The sequence below is a fragment of the Vicia villosa genome, linkage group LG5, assembly GCF_029867415.1.
Source record: "Vicia villosa cultivar HV-30 ecotype Madison, WI linkage group LG5, Vvil1.0, whole genome shotgun sequence".
NCBI classification, from domain to species: Eukaryota; Viridiplantae; Streptophyta; class Magnoliopsida; order Fabales; family Fabaceae; genus Vicia; species Vicia villosa.
This window is the reverse complement of record NC_081184.1, coordinates 55880564-55896443: the sequence shown is the minus strand read 5'-3', so window position 1 is coordinate 55896443 and position 15880 is coordinate 55880564.

Genomic DNA, 15880 nt, shown 5'->3' with positions numbered 1-15880 from the left:
TTTTATCTGTTAATTTTAATTTCGTTGCAGTCTTGTATCTGTTCTAACTGTTGTCTAACTGTTTATGCGAGGTCAGACCTCAGCTAAATTTTCCTTTGACACAGAACCAGAAAGAGCTCTGCACGAGAGACGCCGCAAGGCAAGACTTGAAAGACTGGCAGCACCAAGTGCAAGTCTTAGTGTTCCACATCAGGAAAGCGACGACGAAGTGTCTGTGCACTCGGAGCACAGCGACTCTGACTTTGACAGGGAGGTAGTTCAGGAACCAGTTAACATGGCTGGAAATCAACCTCCTGCAGAAAGATTGTTAGGGGACTATGGAGGGGCAAATGCTCACCCCAACCGGATGACTATTGTTAATCAACCTGTGAATGTGGCACATTTTCAATTGCATCCATCCACCATTCGCCAGTTAGAGAGCAAGCCGTTCTCAGGAAGAATAAACGAGGATGCAAATAAGCATCTTCAGAGATTTCTCACTACGACAACTTCGTTGAAGATCGAAGGTCATTCAGAGGAAGCCAAGAGACTTGTTATGTTCCCGTTTACACTTACTGATGACGCAGAGGAGTGGTTTTACTCACTTCCGGCTGCAAGTATCACAACATGGCAAGAGATGGAAACGGCATTCCTCAATGAATATTTTCCTGCGTCGGTGTTCATCCGAAAAAGATACGACATTGTAAATTTCAAACAAAAAGAGGGGGAATCATTAGGGGATGCATACAAGAGGTTCAAAAGGTGTTTGACTGCATGTCCTACTCATAACATGGACGCTACCGAGCAAATGCAGAATTTCGTGAATGGGTTGCGACTAAAGACAAAGCAGCTTATTGATACCGCTGCTGGTGGTTCAACAAATTTTGCTACAGCCACAGTTATGAAAAGAATCATAGAGGCAATTGCTGCTAACGAGCATCTTGAGTTGTATGATCGAACCATGAACCAACCGGAGGGCAAAATTGATTTGAAATTGCCAGAGCAGGTTGTTAAGATGGAGGATCAGATTGCTGCAGAGGTAGAGAGAAGGTTAAAAAAAATGAATATTGGAACTCAGACAGTAGCACAGGTGGAACCAGTTAAAGCGGTTCTTTGTGAAATATGTGGTGGACCGCACTTTGCTATGCATTGTGTAGCAACTCAAGAACAGGTTGAGCAGATTCATATGTTGAGGCAAAACAATCCTTATGCCAACACATATAATCCGAGGTGGAAAAATCATCCGAACTTCTCATGGAAAGACCAGCAAGGAAACGTCCAGAAGCCGGTTCAAGGACAACAACCATATCAGCCGCAGACTCAACAATACCAACCACAGGGACAACAATATCGTCCGCAACAACAACCATTCCAGCACCATCCACAACAGTTCCAAACTCAAGGTCAACAACAATTTCAACAACAGGTACCGAAGAAAGAAGATTGGGAGATCGCTATTGAAAAAATGGCAGCTCAAAACTCTCAATTCCAAGAAGAGACTAGGAGCAATCTGAGGAACACCACCGCTTCAATCAAGAATCTGGAAATTCAAATGAGTCAGATAGCACAACATCTCACTCCACAAGCACAAGGTACTCTTCCAAGCTCAACTGTGGCAAATCCAAAAAACCAAGAAAAAATTAATGCTGTTACAACAAGAAGTCAGAAAGCGCCAGAGCCCGAAGAAGAAGAAGAAATAGATGACAACTTAGTCATAGAGGTAGATCTAGAAGTTAGAGAAAATCCGAAAGAGCCTGAAGTAGTGATCTCACCGGTTAAGCCACTAGAAGAGAAAAATAAGAAAGAAACTAAACCGGTGGTCAAATTACCATTCCCCTCTAGAGTGGCCAAGAAGGATTCGAAAGAGAAGGATTTTGAGAAGTTTGCTGCAATGTTCAAGAAGTTAGAGATTAACTTACCTTTCTTTGAAGCACTTGAGAATATGCCTTTGTACAAGAAATTTATGAAAGAGGTAATTTCTAAGAAAAGACAAGTGGGAGATGAAACAGAAATTGTGACTGAAAAGTGTGGGAGAGTATCGCCAGCAAGGAAGATCCCCATTAAGAAGAAAGACCCTGGAGTGGTGGCAATACCGTGCACCATAAATGACAGAGTGTTCAAAAAGGTGCTAATTGATTCTGGTTCTAGTGTGAGTCTAATGCCATTGTCCATCTTCAAAAAGCTGGAGATTGGAAAAATAAGCGAGAGTGAAACAAAGTTGCAATTTACGGATCGCACTATTAAGAATTCATATGGGATAGCCGAAGATGTAATGGTAGAGATTGACAAGTTTGTTTACCCAGTTGATTTCCACATCATGGACATTCCTGAGGATGATGAGACTCCAATCCTTCTTGGGCGACCCTTTCTGCTTACTAGTCGCTGCAATTTGGATATTGAAAAAGGGGAACTCGTAGTTAAATCATTTGATGAGGAGGTAACACTGAAGGTGTTAGAAGTCAAAGAAGAAGCTGCTGGTAGGAATAATCAATCTAAAGTTGGTATGATCAGAAGTGAGGGAGCCAGCAAAAGTCCACACCATTCCGAAAAAGTTTCAAGTATCATCTCTAAGGTGGCCTCAGCTCATACACCTATCATAAATTCTGCGTTCATTCAAGAAGTCAAAAAGAAGAAAAAAGAGGACAATCAAAGTGAGAAGATGAAAGTGGATAGTCGCTTGAAGAGAAAAGCAATCAGGTTTGGAAAAGTGACAAGCAACCAGGTTTGGAGGAGGAAGTATCCTCCTTAATTAAGGGTGATGGACCGTCGAGCCATGCGACGTTAAACGAAGCGCTTCGTGGGAGGCAACCCACGGTTTTAATAATGCGGTTTACTTTTTGTTTTGTTTTTTTTCAGAAAATAAAGAAAAGTGGGTCTCTTTGGTGAAAGCTAGGAAGCGAAAGCTGGAGGCGCAGTACCCTCTGTGAGTTCACCCTCGCTATCTCGAATTGAAACATTGAGGACAATGTTTAGTTCAAGTGTGGGGGAGGTTCTTATTTTATTTGCTTTATTGCGCTGCTTTCCTTTTTGAATTCATAGTTTAGTTTGTTTAATTTGAACCATTTTCTTTTGTCTTTCTGTTATTGTGTTTATTTCAAGTTTGTAGTGCTGCCATGGTGTTACCAGATAAAGGATACAAGTCGGAAGGGAGCGAACTAACAGTAGTGGTTGAACAACACATTCCACACTTAATCTCTGCAGACACTACGGAAGCTGACACAATCAAAGATAAGAAGGTAGGACGCAAGAAGCCGACACTGAACCAAGAGAGGAGTATGGTAGACTTTAGATGAAAGGAAATTGCAGGACACCTAGAGCACTGTGAAGCATGCAAGCTTAACCTACCCGGTGAGATGTCAGAGCCAAATTTATAACATCCTTATGAGAGCTCAGTCAGGTATGGCACTATTCACTTTGATTTTGTGTATTTTCTCATAACACAAGCACACTACGAAAGCGCACACTGAGGCAAGTTTTTTTTTGTAACCCCGAGCCTTTCTAGCCATCCCGTATGCATCATATCCATCGTCAACCCCTGTTGAGCCGTAATGCGTGTTTTGTTCATTGTTGTTATTCTTTTTACCACCCGCATTCTCATTGTTCATGTTATCGCTCGACATTCATGTTAAATCACTTTAAGGACACTAAAGGATCTAAGTGTGGGGTTGTAAACTATTGAAAAAGGGCAAGAAAAATAAGATCTCAAAAGAAAAAAAAAGAAAGAGAAAAGATGAATATGGATCTTGTGAAAAAAAAAAAAAAAAAGAGGTTTTTAAAAAATTCAAAGCAAGAATAATCTTTACCTTTGCCCACTTTTGAGAAAGACCAGATAAGGTCCAAACCCCACTTTTACGATTCAAATCAGTTTAAGTAGAGAAGTGAATCCAATATAAATGCCGAGCACCAAACCATTTGTTATCCCGTTTCTTGTTTACCCACCAAACCCAAGCCTCGATACAACCCTAAGACCTCATGAAGTGTGTGCTATCCGTGTGTGTAGTGATTTGAGAATTTATTCAAAGTTGAAAGTAACATGCATGCCTTGATACTGTGAGTGTAGACACTTTAACCCGGAGAGAATTGGTGAGAGTGTGAAGAGCTTGTAGGTGAAAACGTGCTCGAAAGTGAGAATGCAGTTGATAGTTGAAGAAGGAAATCAGAAACTCGATTGCTAAGTGAAGGAATCTTGCGAAAAACCTGATTGTGTTGTGGAGAAAAGAATCTCGTGGTGACCTCTGTTTTGCCTCGATACATCGCTTGAGGACAAGCAATGAGATAAGTGTGGGGTTGTGATCGGTCACCATTTCTAGTAAGTTTCCGCATCTTTTTCCGACCGAAATTAGCAATCTTGGTAATACTAAGTGGCATTGTCATATGTTTTTCAAGTAAGTTTCTTGTTTTCGATTGTGTGATGTTGTTGCATGCTAGTGTGTTTTGAGTATTATTCAAGTGCCGTTTTATGCGTTGGTTGTTAGTTTGTGTGTGGCCAGGTTGATGCATGGGAGAGGTAGAAACTTATGGCGAGCACGAGCGGAGAAAGAAGCCAAAAGAGCCAAAGTTGAGGTCAACACGGGCACCCGTGTGCATGCACACGGCCCGTGTCAAAAAGTGGATGGAAAAGCATTCTTGAAGGCTAGGCAGAGGTTTCACACGGGCACCCGTGTTCCTGCACACGGTCCGTGTGAAAAGCTGCGCAGAAAGTGAATTTGTGGTGCTGAAGCAGTTGACCAACACGGGCACCCGTGTTCCTGCACACGGTCCGTGTTGGCAGGCGCGGGCAGATTTCCAACTTGTGATATTTTGAAAGCCTTTTACTCATTAAGGGTATTTTGGACCTTTCGGATACGAGGGATGACTGCCAACACTACTAAAACCTAACAGGAAGAAGGAACCAGGCATCTTGGATCATTGAGCATAGAGAATTACAGAGAAAGAAGAGTCAAGGGTTTTGGAAGAGATCTTCAAGAGCACTCGCGATTGGAGATCATATCAACCGATAATTTCTTGTAATGACTTCAATTACTCTTGTTATTTTCTTAAACATTATGAGTAGCTAAACTATTTTATGCTAGGGTGATGTCCCTAAATCTTTTCATGTAATGACTTGTTAAAACCGTTGTGATGAATTTGATGTTTTTATAATTTGAGTTTATGATTCAAAGATTTTCATGCTTCATTGTATTGGAAAATATTTTGTTGATCTATGATTAGGGTTAGGCTTGACACACCACTCTAATGCGTTTTGAATCAAAACATTACCGGTAAATCGCTTAGGAATAAGGATTTCACCATAGTGATCATCCATTCTAGAACACGATGCATAATGCCTTAATACTAAAATCAATTATTGAGGAATTGAAATTGACTTTTAAGTATTAAGAAGTTCTCTACTAAGGAATTAGGGAAAACTATTTTATAGAATTGATACTCAATTGTGGTAACATCTTTTCATGAACAACGGTGTTTTCAAGGGGTTACATAAGATTTATACATCAACCTTAGCATGCTTTCTCATTTGTGGACCAAATAATCATTTACTTATCGTTTTTAATTATAAACAGTTAGTAGTTTCATCAAGCAAATCAAAAACCCAACAATAGCTTTTTGTTCAATTGAAATTCAGTACTGGCTTGTACTTTATTCGCAGTCCTTGTGATCGATACTTGGATTCAACTCCATTTTAATAACTACATCGGTAACAAAAGTAGTACACTTGCTATTTTCCGATCAGTTCACATTAGAATTTGTTGAAGATTTAGCTGATGTAATATCTCTTCCTCGAAGGTTAGAATGTTGATGTAGGTTCTCTTCAAAATGTTGTTGAAGATTGACCTATTGTCTAAGTTCTTCCTCTGGTGAATGCTGCTGAAGGTTCACTTCAGAATGTTGCTGAAGATTCAGCTACTATAAAATATGTTCCTTAGGGTCAGAATGTTGCTGAAACTTTTCTTTAAAATGATGCTGAAGATTCAGCTACTATGAAATCTGTTCCTGAGGTTCAGAATGTTGCTGAAGATTCAGCTACTATGAAATCTATTGCTCAGGGTCATAATGTTGCTGAAGGTTTTCTTTAAAATGTTGCTGAAGATTCAGCTACTGTGAAATCTGTTCCACAGGGTCAGAATATTGCTGAAGGTTCACTTTAGAATTTGTTGAAGATTTAGCTTATGTAATATCTTTTCCTCGAAGGTCAAAATGTTGTTGAAGATTGAGCTACTGTCAAATCTCCTCCTCTAGTGAATGTTGGTCAAGGTTCGCTTCAGAATGTTGCTGAAGATCCAACTACATTCAAATCTGTTCCTTATGCTCAGAATGTTGCTAAAGGGTCTCTTCGAAATGTTGCTGAATATTTAGCTATTGTCAAATCTCTTCCCTAGGTTTAGAATGTTGCTGAAGGTTCTCTTGAAAATGTTGCCGAAGATTCAGGTACTATGAAATCTGTTCCTCAGGGGCAGAATGTTGCTAATGGTTCACTTTAGAATGTTGCTGAAGATTTAGCTTATGTAATATCTCTTCCTCGAAGGTCAAAATGTTTATGTAGGTTCTCTTCAGAATGTGGTTGAAGATTGACCTACTGTCAAATCTCTTCCTCTAGTGAATATTGGTCAAGGTTCTCTTAAAAATGTTGCTGAAGATTCAACTACTGTTAAATATGTTCCTCAGGGTCAAAATGTTGTTGAAGGTTCTCTTCATAATGTTGCTGAAAACTCAGCTACTGTCAAATCTCTTCCTTAGATTCAGAATGTTGCTGAAGGTTCTCTTTAGAATGTTGCTGAAGATTCAGCTACTATGAAATACGTTCCTCAGGGTCAGAATGTTGCTGAAGGTTTTCTTTAAAATGTTGCTGAAGATTCAGCTACTGTAAAATTTGTTCCGCAAGTTCAGAATATTGCTGAAGGTTCACTTTAGAATTTGCTGAAAAATTAGCTTATGTAATATCTCTTCCTCGAAGGTCAGAATGTTGATGTAGGTTCTCTTCAGAATGTTGCTGAAGATTCAGGTACTTTGAAATCTGTTCCTCAGGGTCAGAATGTTGCTGAAGGTTCACTTCAGAATGTTGCTGAAGATTCAGCTACTATAAAACTTGTTCCTTAGGGTCAGAATGTTGTTGAAGGTTTTCTTTAAAATGTTGCTGAAGATTCAGCTACTATGAAACCTTTTCCTCAAGGTTAGAATGTTGCTGAAGCTTCACTTTAGAATGTTGCTGAAGATTTAGCTTATGTAATATCTTTTCCTCGAAGGACAGAATGTTGATGTGGATTTTCTTCAGAATATTGTTGAAGATTGAGCTACTATCAAATCTCATCCTCTAGTGAATGTGGATGAAGGTTCTCTTCAGAATGTTGCCGAAGATTCAACTACTGTTATATCTCTTCCTCAGGTTCGGAATGTTGCTGAAGGTTATCTTCAGAATGTTGCTGAAGATTCAGCTACTATGAAACCTGTTACTCAGGGTCAGAATGTTGCTGAAGGTTCACTTCAGAATGTTTCTAAAGATTTAGATTATGTAATATCTCTTCCTCGAAGGATAGAGTGTTGATGTAGGTTCTCTTCATAATGTTGCTTAAGATTGATCTATTCTCAAATCATTTCCTATGGTGAATGTTGGTCAAGGTTCTCTTCAAAATGTTGTTGAAGATTCAACTATTGTTAAATTTGTTCCTCAGGGTCAAAATGTTGTAGAAGATTCTCTTCATAATGTTGCTGAAAACTCAGCTACTGTAAAATCTCTTCCTCATGTTCAGAATGTTGCTGAAGGTTCTCTTAAGAATGTTGCTGAAGATTCAGCTACTATGAAATCTGTTCCCCAGGGTCAGAATGTTGCTGAAGGTTTTCTTTAAAATGTTGCTGAAGATTCAGCTATTGTGAAATCTGTTCCACAGGGTCAGAATATTGCTGAAGGTTCACTTTAGAATTTGTTGAAGATTTAGCTGATGTAATATCTCTTCCTCGAAGGTTAGAATGTTGATGTAGGTTCTTTTCATAATGTTGCTTAAGATTGACCTATTGTCTAAGTTCTTCCTCTGGTGAATGCTGCTGAAGGTTCACTTCAGAATGTTGTTGAAGATTCAGCTACTATAAAATATGTTCCTTAGGGTCAGAATGTTGCTGAAAGTTTTCTTTAAAACGATGCTGAAGATTCAGCTACTATGAAATCTGTTCCTGAGGTTCAGAATGTTGCTGAAGATTCAGCTACTATGAAATCTATTGCTCAGGGTCATAATGTTGCTGAAGGTTTTCTTTAAAATGTTGCTGAAGATTCAGCTACTGTGAAATCTGTTCCACAGGGTCAGAATATTGCTGAAGGTTCACTTTAGAATTTGTTGAAGATTTAGCTTATGTAATATCTCTTCCTCGAAGGTCAAAATGTTGTTGAAGATTGAGCTACTGTCAAATCTCCTCCTCTAGTGAGTGTTGGTCATGGTTCGCTTCAGAATGTTGCTGAAGATCCAACTACATTCAAATCTGTTCCTTATGCTCAGAATGTTGCTAAAGGGTCTCTTCGAAATGTTGCTGAATATTTAGCTATTGTCAAATCTCTTCCCTAGGTTTAGAATGTTGCTGAAGGTTCTCTTGAAAATGTTGCCGAAGATTCAGGTACTATGAAATCTGTTCCTCAGGGGCAGAATGTTGCTGATGGTTCACTTTAGAATGTTGCTGAAGATTTAGCTTATGTAATATCTCTTCCTCGAAGGTCAAAATGTTTATGTAGGTTCTCTTCAGAATGTGGTTGAAGATTGACCTACTGTCAAATCTCTTCCTCTAGTGAATATTGGTCAAGGTTCTCTTAAAAATGTTGCTGAAGATTCAACTACTGTTAAATATGTTCCTCAGGGTCAAAATGTTGTTGAAGGTTCTCTTCATAATGTTGCTGAAAACTCAGCTACTGTCAAATCTCTTCCTTAGATTCAGAATGTTGCTGAAGGTTCTCTTTAGAATGTTGCTGAAGATTCAGCTACTATGAAATACGTTCCTCAGGGTCAGAATGTTGCTGAAGGTTTTCTTTAAAATGTTGCTGAAGATTCAGCTACTGTAAAATTTGTTCCGCAAGTTCAGAATATTGCTGAAGGTTCACTTTAGAATTTGCTGAAAAATTAGCTTATGTAATATCTCTTCCTCGAAGGTCAGAATGTTGATGTAGGTTCTCTTCAGAATGTTGCTGAAGATTCAGGTACTTTGAAATCTGTTCCTCAGGGTCAGAATGTTGCTGAAGGTTCACTTCAGAATGTTGCTGAAGATTCAGCTACTATAAAACTTGTTCCTTAGGGTCAGAATGTTGTTGAAGGTTTTCTTTAAAATGTTGCTGAAGATTCAGCTACTATGAAACCTTTTCCTCAAGGTTAGAATGTTGCTGAAGCTTCACTTTAGAATGTTGCTGAAGATTTAGCTTATGTAATATCTTTTCCTCGAAGGACAGAATGTTGATGTGGATTTTCTTCAGAATATTGTTGAAGATTGAGCTACTATCAAATCTCATCCTCTAGTGAATGTGGATGAAGGTTCTCTTCAGAATGTTGCCGAAGATTCAACTACTGTTATATCTCTTCCTCAGGTTCGGAATGTTGCTGAAGGTTATCTTCAGAATGTTGCTGAAGATTCAGCTACTATGAAACCTGTTACTCAGGGTCAGAATGTTGCTGAAGGTTCACTTCAGAATGTTTCTAAAGATTTAGATTATGTAATATCTCTTCCTCGAAGGATAGAGTGTTGATGTAGGTTCTCTTCATAATGTTGCTTAAGATTGATCTATTCTCAAATCATTTCCTATGGTGAATGTTGGTCAAGGTTCTCTTCAAAATGTTGTTGAAGATTCAACTATTGTTAAATTTGTTCCTCAGGGTCAAAATGTTGTAGAAGATTCTCTTCATAATGTTGCTGAAAACTCAGCTACTGTAAAATCTCTTCCTCATGTTCAGAATGTTGCTGAAGGTTCTCTTAAGAATGTTGCTGAAGATTCAGCTACTATGAAATCTGTTCCCCAGGGTCAGAATGTTGCTGAAGGTTTTCTTTAAAATGTTGCTGAAGATTCAGCTATTGTGAAATCTGTTCCACAGGGTCAGAATATTGCTGAAGGTTCACTTTAGAATTTGTTGAAGATTTAGCTGATGTAATATCTCTTCCTCGAAGGTTAGAATGTTGATGTAGGTTCTTTTCATAATGTTGCTTAAGATTGACCTATTGTCTAAGTTCTTCCTCTGGTGAATGCTGCTGAAGGTTCACTTCAGAATGTTGTTGAAGATTCAGCTACTATAAAATATGTTCCTTAGGGTCAGAATGTTGCTGAAAGTTTTCTTTAAAACGATGCTGAAGATTCAGCTACTATGAAATCTGTTCCTGAGGTTCAGAATGTTGCTGAAGATTCAGCTACTATGAAATCTATTGCTCAGGGTCATAATGTTGCTGAAGGTTTTCTTTAAAATGTTGCTGAAGATTCAGCTACTGTGAAATCTGTTCCACAGGGTCAAAATATTGCTGAAGGTTCACTTTAGAATTTGTTGAAGATTTAGCTTATGTAATATCTCTTCCTCGAAGGTCAAAATGTTGTTGAAGATTGAGCTACTGTCAAATCTCCTCCTCTAGTGAGTGTTGGTCAAGGTTCGCTTCAGAATGTTGCTGAAGATCCAACTACATTCAAATCTGTTCCTTATGCTCAGAATGTTGCTAAAGGGTCTCTTCGAAATGTTGCTGAAGAATTAGCTATTGTCAAATCTCTTCCCCAGGTTTAGAATGTTGCTGAAGGTTCTCTTGAAAATGTTGCCGAAGATTCAGGTACTATGAAATCTGTTCCTCAGGGGCAGAATGTTGCTGATGGTTCACTTTAGAATGTTGCTGAAGATTTAGCTTATGTAATATCTCTTCCTCGAAGGTCAAAATGTTTATGTAGGTTCTCTTCAGAATGTGGTTGAAGATTGACCTACTGTCTAATCTCTTCCTCTAGTGAATATTGGTCAAGGTTCTCTTAAAAATGTTGCTGAAGATTCAACTACTGTTAAATATGTTCCTCAGGGTCAAAATGTTGTTGAAGGTTCTCTTCATAATGTTGCTGAAAACTCAGCTACTGTCAAATCTCTTCCTTAGATTCAGAATGTTGCTGAAGGTTCTCTTTAGAATGTTGCTGAAGATTCAGCTACTATGAAATACGTTCCTCAGGGTCAGAATGTTGCTGAAGGTTTTCTTTAAAATGTTGCTGAAGATTCAGCTACTGTAAAATTTGTTCCGCAAGGTCAGAATATTGCTGAAGGTTCACTTTAGAATTTGCTGAAAAATTAGCTTATGTAATATCTCTTCCTCGAAGGTCAGAATGTTGATGTAGGTTCTCTTCAGAATGTTGCTGAAGATTCAGGTACTTTGAAATCTGTTCCTCAGGGTCAGAATGTTGCTGAAGGTTCGCTTCAGAATGTTGCTGAAGATTCAGCTACTATAAAACTTGTTCCTTAGGGTCAGAATGTTGTTGAAGGTTTTCTTTAAAATGTTGCTGAAGATTCAGCTACTATGAAACCTTTTCCTCAAGGTTAGAATGTTGCTGAAGCTTCACTTTAGAATGTTGCTGAAGATTTAGCTTATGTAATATCTTTTCCTCGAAGGACAGAATGTTGATGTGGATTTTCTTCAGAATATTGTTGAAGATTGAGCTACTATCAAATCTCATCCTCTATTGAATGTGGATGAAGGTTCTCTTCAGAATGTTGCCGAAGATTCAACTACTGTTATATCTCTTCCTCAGGTTCGGAATGTTGCTGAAGGTTATCTTCAGAATGATGCTGAAGATTCAGCTACTATGAAACCTGTTACTCAGGGTCAGAATGTTGCTGAAGGTTCACTTCAGAATGTTTCTAAAGATTTAGATTATGTAATATCTCTTCCTCGAAGGATAGAGTGTTGATGTAGGTTCTCTTCATAATGTTGCTTAAGATTGATCTATTCTCAAATCATTTCCTATGGTGAATGTTGGTCAAGGTTCTCTTCAAAATGTTGTTGAAGATTCAACTATTGTTAAATTTGTTCCTCAGGGTCAAAATGTTGTAGAAGATTCTCTTCATAATGTTGCTGAAAACTCAGCTACTGTAAAATCTCTTCCTCATGGTCAGAATGTTGCTGAAGGTTCTCTTAAGAATGTTGCTGAAGATTCAGCTACTATGAAATCTGTTCCCCAGGGTCAGAATGTTGCTGAAGGTTTTCTTTAAAATGTTGCTGAAGATTCAGCTATTGTGAAATCTGTTCCACAGGGTCAGAATATTGCTGAAGGTTCACTTTAGAATTTGTTGAAGATTTAGCTGATGTAATATCTCTTCCTCGAAGGTTAGAATGTTGATGTAGGTTCTTTTCATAATGTTGCTTAAGATTGACCTATTGTCTAAGTTCTTCCTCTGGTAAATGCTGCTGAAGGTTCACTTCAGAATGTTGTTGAAGATTCAGCTACTATAAAATATGTTCCTTAGGGTCAGAATGTTGCTGAAAGTTTTCTTTAAAACGATGCTGAAGATTCAGCTACTATGAAATCTGTTCCTGAGGTTCAGAATGTTGCTGAAGATTCAGCTACTATGAAATCTATTGCTCAGGGTCATAATGTTGCTGAAGGTTTTCTTTAAAATGTTGCTGAAGATTCAGCTACTGTGAAATCTGTTCCACAGGGTCAAAATATTGCTGAAGGTTCACTTTAGAATTTTTTGAAGATTTAGCTTATGTAATATCTCTTCCTCGAAGGTCAGAATGTTGTTGAAGATTGAGCTACTGTCAAATCTCCTCCTCTAGTGAGTGTTGGTCAAGGTTCGCTTCAGAATGTTGCTGAAGATCCAACTACATTCAAATCTGTTCCTTATGCTCAGAATGTTGCTAAAGGGTCTCTTCGAAATGTTGCTGAAGAATTAGCTATTGTCAAATCTCTTCCCCAGGTTTAGAATGTTGCTGAAGGTTCTCTTGAAAATGTTGCCGAAGATTCAGGTACTATGAAATCTGTTCCTCAGGGGCAGAATGTTGCTGATGGTTCACTTTAGAATGTTGCTGAAGATTTAGCTTATGTAATATCTCTTCCTCGAAGGTCAAAATGTTTATGTAGGTTCTCTTCAGAATGTGGTTGAAGATTGACCTACTGTCAAATCTCTTCCTCTAGTGAATATTGGTCAAGGTTCTCTTAAAAATGTTGCTGAAGATTCAACTACTGTTAAATATGTTCCTCAGGGTCAAAATGTTGTTGAAGGTTCTCTTCATAATGTTGCTGAAAACTCAGCTACTGTCAAATCTCTTCCTTAGATTCAGAATGTTGCTGAAGGTTCTCTTTAGAATGTTGCTGAAGATTCAGCTACTATGAAATACGTTCCTCAGGGTCAGAATGTTGCTGAAGGTTTTCTTTAAAATGTTGCTGAAGATTCAGCTACTGTAAAATTTGTTCCGCAAGGTCAGAATATTGCTGAAGGTTCACTTTAGAATTTGCTGAAAAATTAGCTTATGTAATATCTCTTCCTCGAAGGTCAGAATGTTGATGTAGGTTCTCTTCAGAATGTTGCTGAAGATTCAGGTACTTTGAAATCTGTTCCTCAGGGTCAGAATGTTGCTGAAGGTTCGCTTCAGAATGTTGCTGAAGATTCAGCTACTATAAAACTTGTTCCTTAGGGTCAGAATGTTGTTGAAGGTTTTCTTTAAAATGTTGCTGAAGATTCAGCTACTATGAAACCTTTTCCTCAAGGTTAGAATGTTGCTGAAGCTTCACTTTAGAATGTTGCTGAAGATTTAGCTTATGTAATATCTTTTCCTCGAAGGACAGAATGTTGATGTGGATTTTCTTCAGAATATTGTTGAAGATTGAGCTACTATCAAATCTCATCCTCTAGTGAATGTGGATGAAGGTTCTCTTCAGAATGTTGCCGAAGATTCAACTACTGTTATATCTCTTCCTCAGGTTCGGAATGTTGCTGAAGGTTATCTTCAGAATGATGCTGAAGATTCAGCTACTATGAAACCTGTTACTCAGGGTCAGAATGTTGCTGAAGGTTCACTTCAGAATGTTTCTAAAGATTTAGATTATGTAATATCTCTTCCTCGAAGGATAGAGTGTTGATGTAGGTTCTCTTCATAATGTTGCTTAAGATTGATCTATTCTCAAATCATTTCCTATGGTGAATGTTGGTCAAGGTTCTCTTCAAAATGTTGTTGAAGATTCAACTATTGTTAAATTTGTTCCTCAGGGTCAAAATGTTGTAGAAGATTCTCTTCATAATGTTGCTGAAAACTCAGCTACTGTAAAATCTCTTCCTCATGTTCAGAATGTTGCTGAAGGTTCTCTTAAGAATGTTGCTGAAGATTCAGCTACTATGAAATCTGTTCCCCAGGGTCAGAATGTTGCTGAAGGTTTTCTTTAAAATGTTGCTGAAGATTCAGCTATTGTGAAATCTGTTCCACAGGGTCAGAATATTGCTGAAGGTTCACTTTAGAATTTGTTGAAGATTTAGCTGATGTAATATCTCTTCCTCGAAGGTTAGAATGTTGATGTAGGTTCTTTTCATAATGTTGCTTAAGATTGACCTATTGTCTAAGTTCTTCCTCTGGTGAATGCTGATGAAGGTTCACTTCAGAATGTTGTTGAAGATTCAGCTACTATAAAATATGTTCCTTAGGGTCAGAATGTTGCTGAAAGTTTTCTTTAAAATGATGCTGAAGATTCAGCTACTATGAAATCTGTTCCTGAGGTTCAGAATGTTGCTGAAGATTCAGCTACTATGAAATCTATTGCTCAGGGTCATAATGTTGCTGAAGGTTTTCTTTAAAATGTTGCTGAAGATTCAGCTACTGTGAAATCTGTTCCACAGGGTCAAAATATTGCTGAAGGTTCACTTTAGAATTTGTTGAAGATTTAGCTTATGTAATATCTCTTCCTCGAAGGTCAGAATGTTGTTGAAGATTGAGCTACTGTCAAATCTCCTCCTCTAGTGAGTGTTGGTCAAGGTTCGCTTCAGAATGTTGCTGAAGATCCAACTACATTCAAATCTGTTCCTTATGCTCAGAATGTTGCTAAAGGGTCTCTTCGAAATGTTGCTGAAGATTTAGCTATTGTCAAATCTCTTCCCCAGGTTTAGAATGTTGCTGAAGGTTCTCTTGAAAATGTTGCCGAAGATTCAGGTACTATGAAATCTGTTCCTCAGGGGCAGAATGTTGCTGATGGTTCACTTTAGAATGTTGCTGAAGATTTAGCTTATGTAATATCTCTTCCTCGAAGGTCAAAATGTTTATGTAGGTTCTCTTCAGAATGTGGTTGAAGATTGACCTACTGTCAAATCTCTTCCTCTAGTGAATATTGGTCAAGGTTCTCTTCAAAATGTTGCTGAAGATTCAACTACTGTTAAATATGTTCCTCAGGGTCAAAATGTTGTTGAAGGTTCTCTTCATAATGTTGTTGAAAACTCAGCTACTGTCAAATCTCTTCCTTAGATTCAGAATGTTGCTGAAGGTTCTCTTTAGAATGTTGCTGAAGATTCAGCTACTATGAAATACGTTCCTCAGGGTCAGAATGTTGCTGAAGGTTTTCTTTAAAATATTGCTGAAGATTCAGCTATTGTAAAATCTGTTCCGCAGGGTCAGAATATTGCTGAAGGTTCACTTTAGAATTTGCTGAAAAATTAGCTTATGTAATATCTCTTCCTCGAAGGTCAGAATGTTGATGTAGGTTCTCTTTAGAATGTTGCTGAAGATTCAGGTACTTTGAAATCTGTTCCTCAGGGTCAGAATGTTGCTGAAGGTTCACTTCAGAATGTTGCTGAAGATTCAGCTACTATAAAACTTGTTCCTTAGGGTCAGAATGTTGTTGAAGGTTTTCTTTAAAATGTTGCTGAAGATTCAGCTACTATGAAACCTTTTCCTCAAGGTTAGAATGTTGCTGAAGCTTCACTTTAGAATGTTGCTGATGATT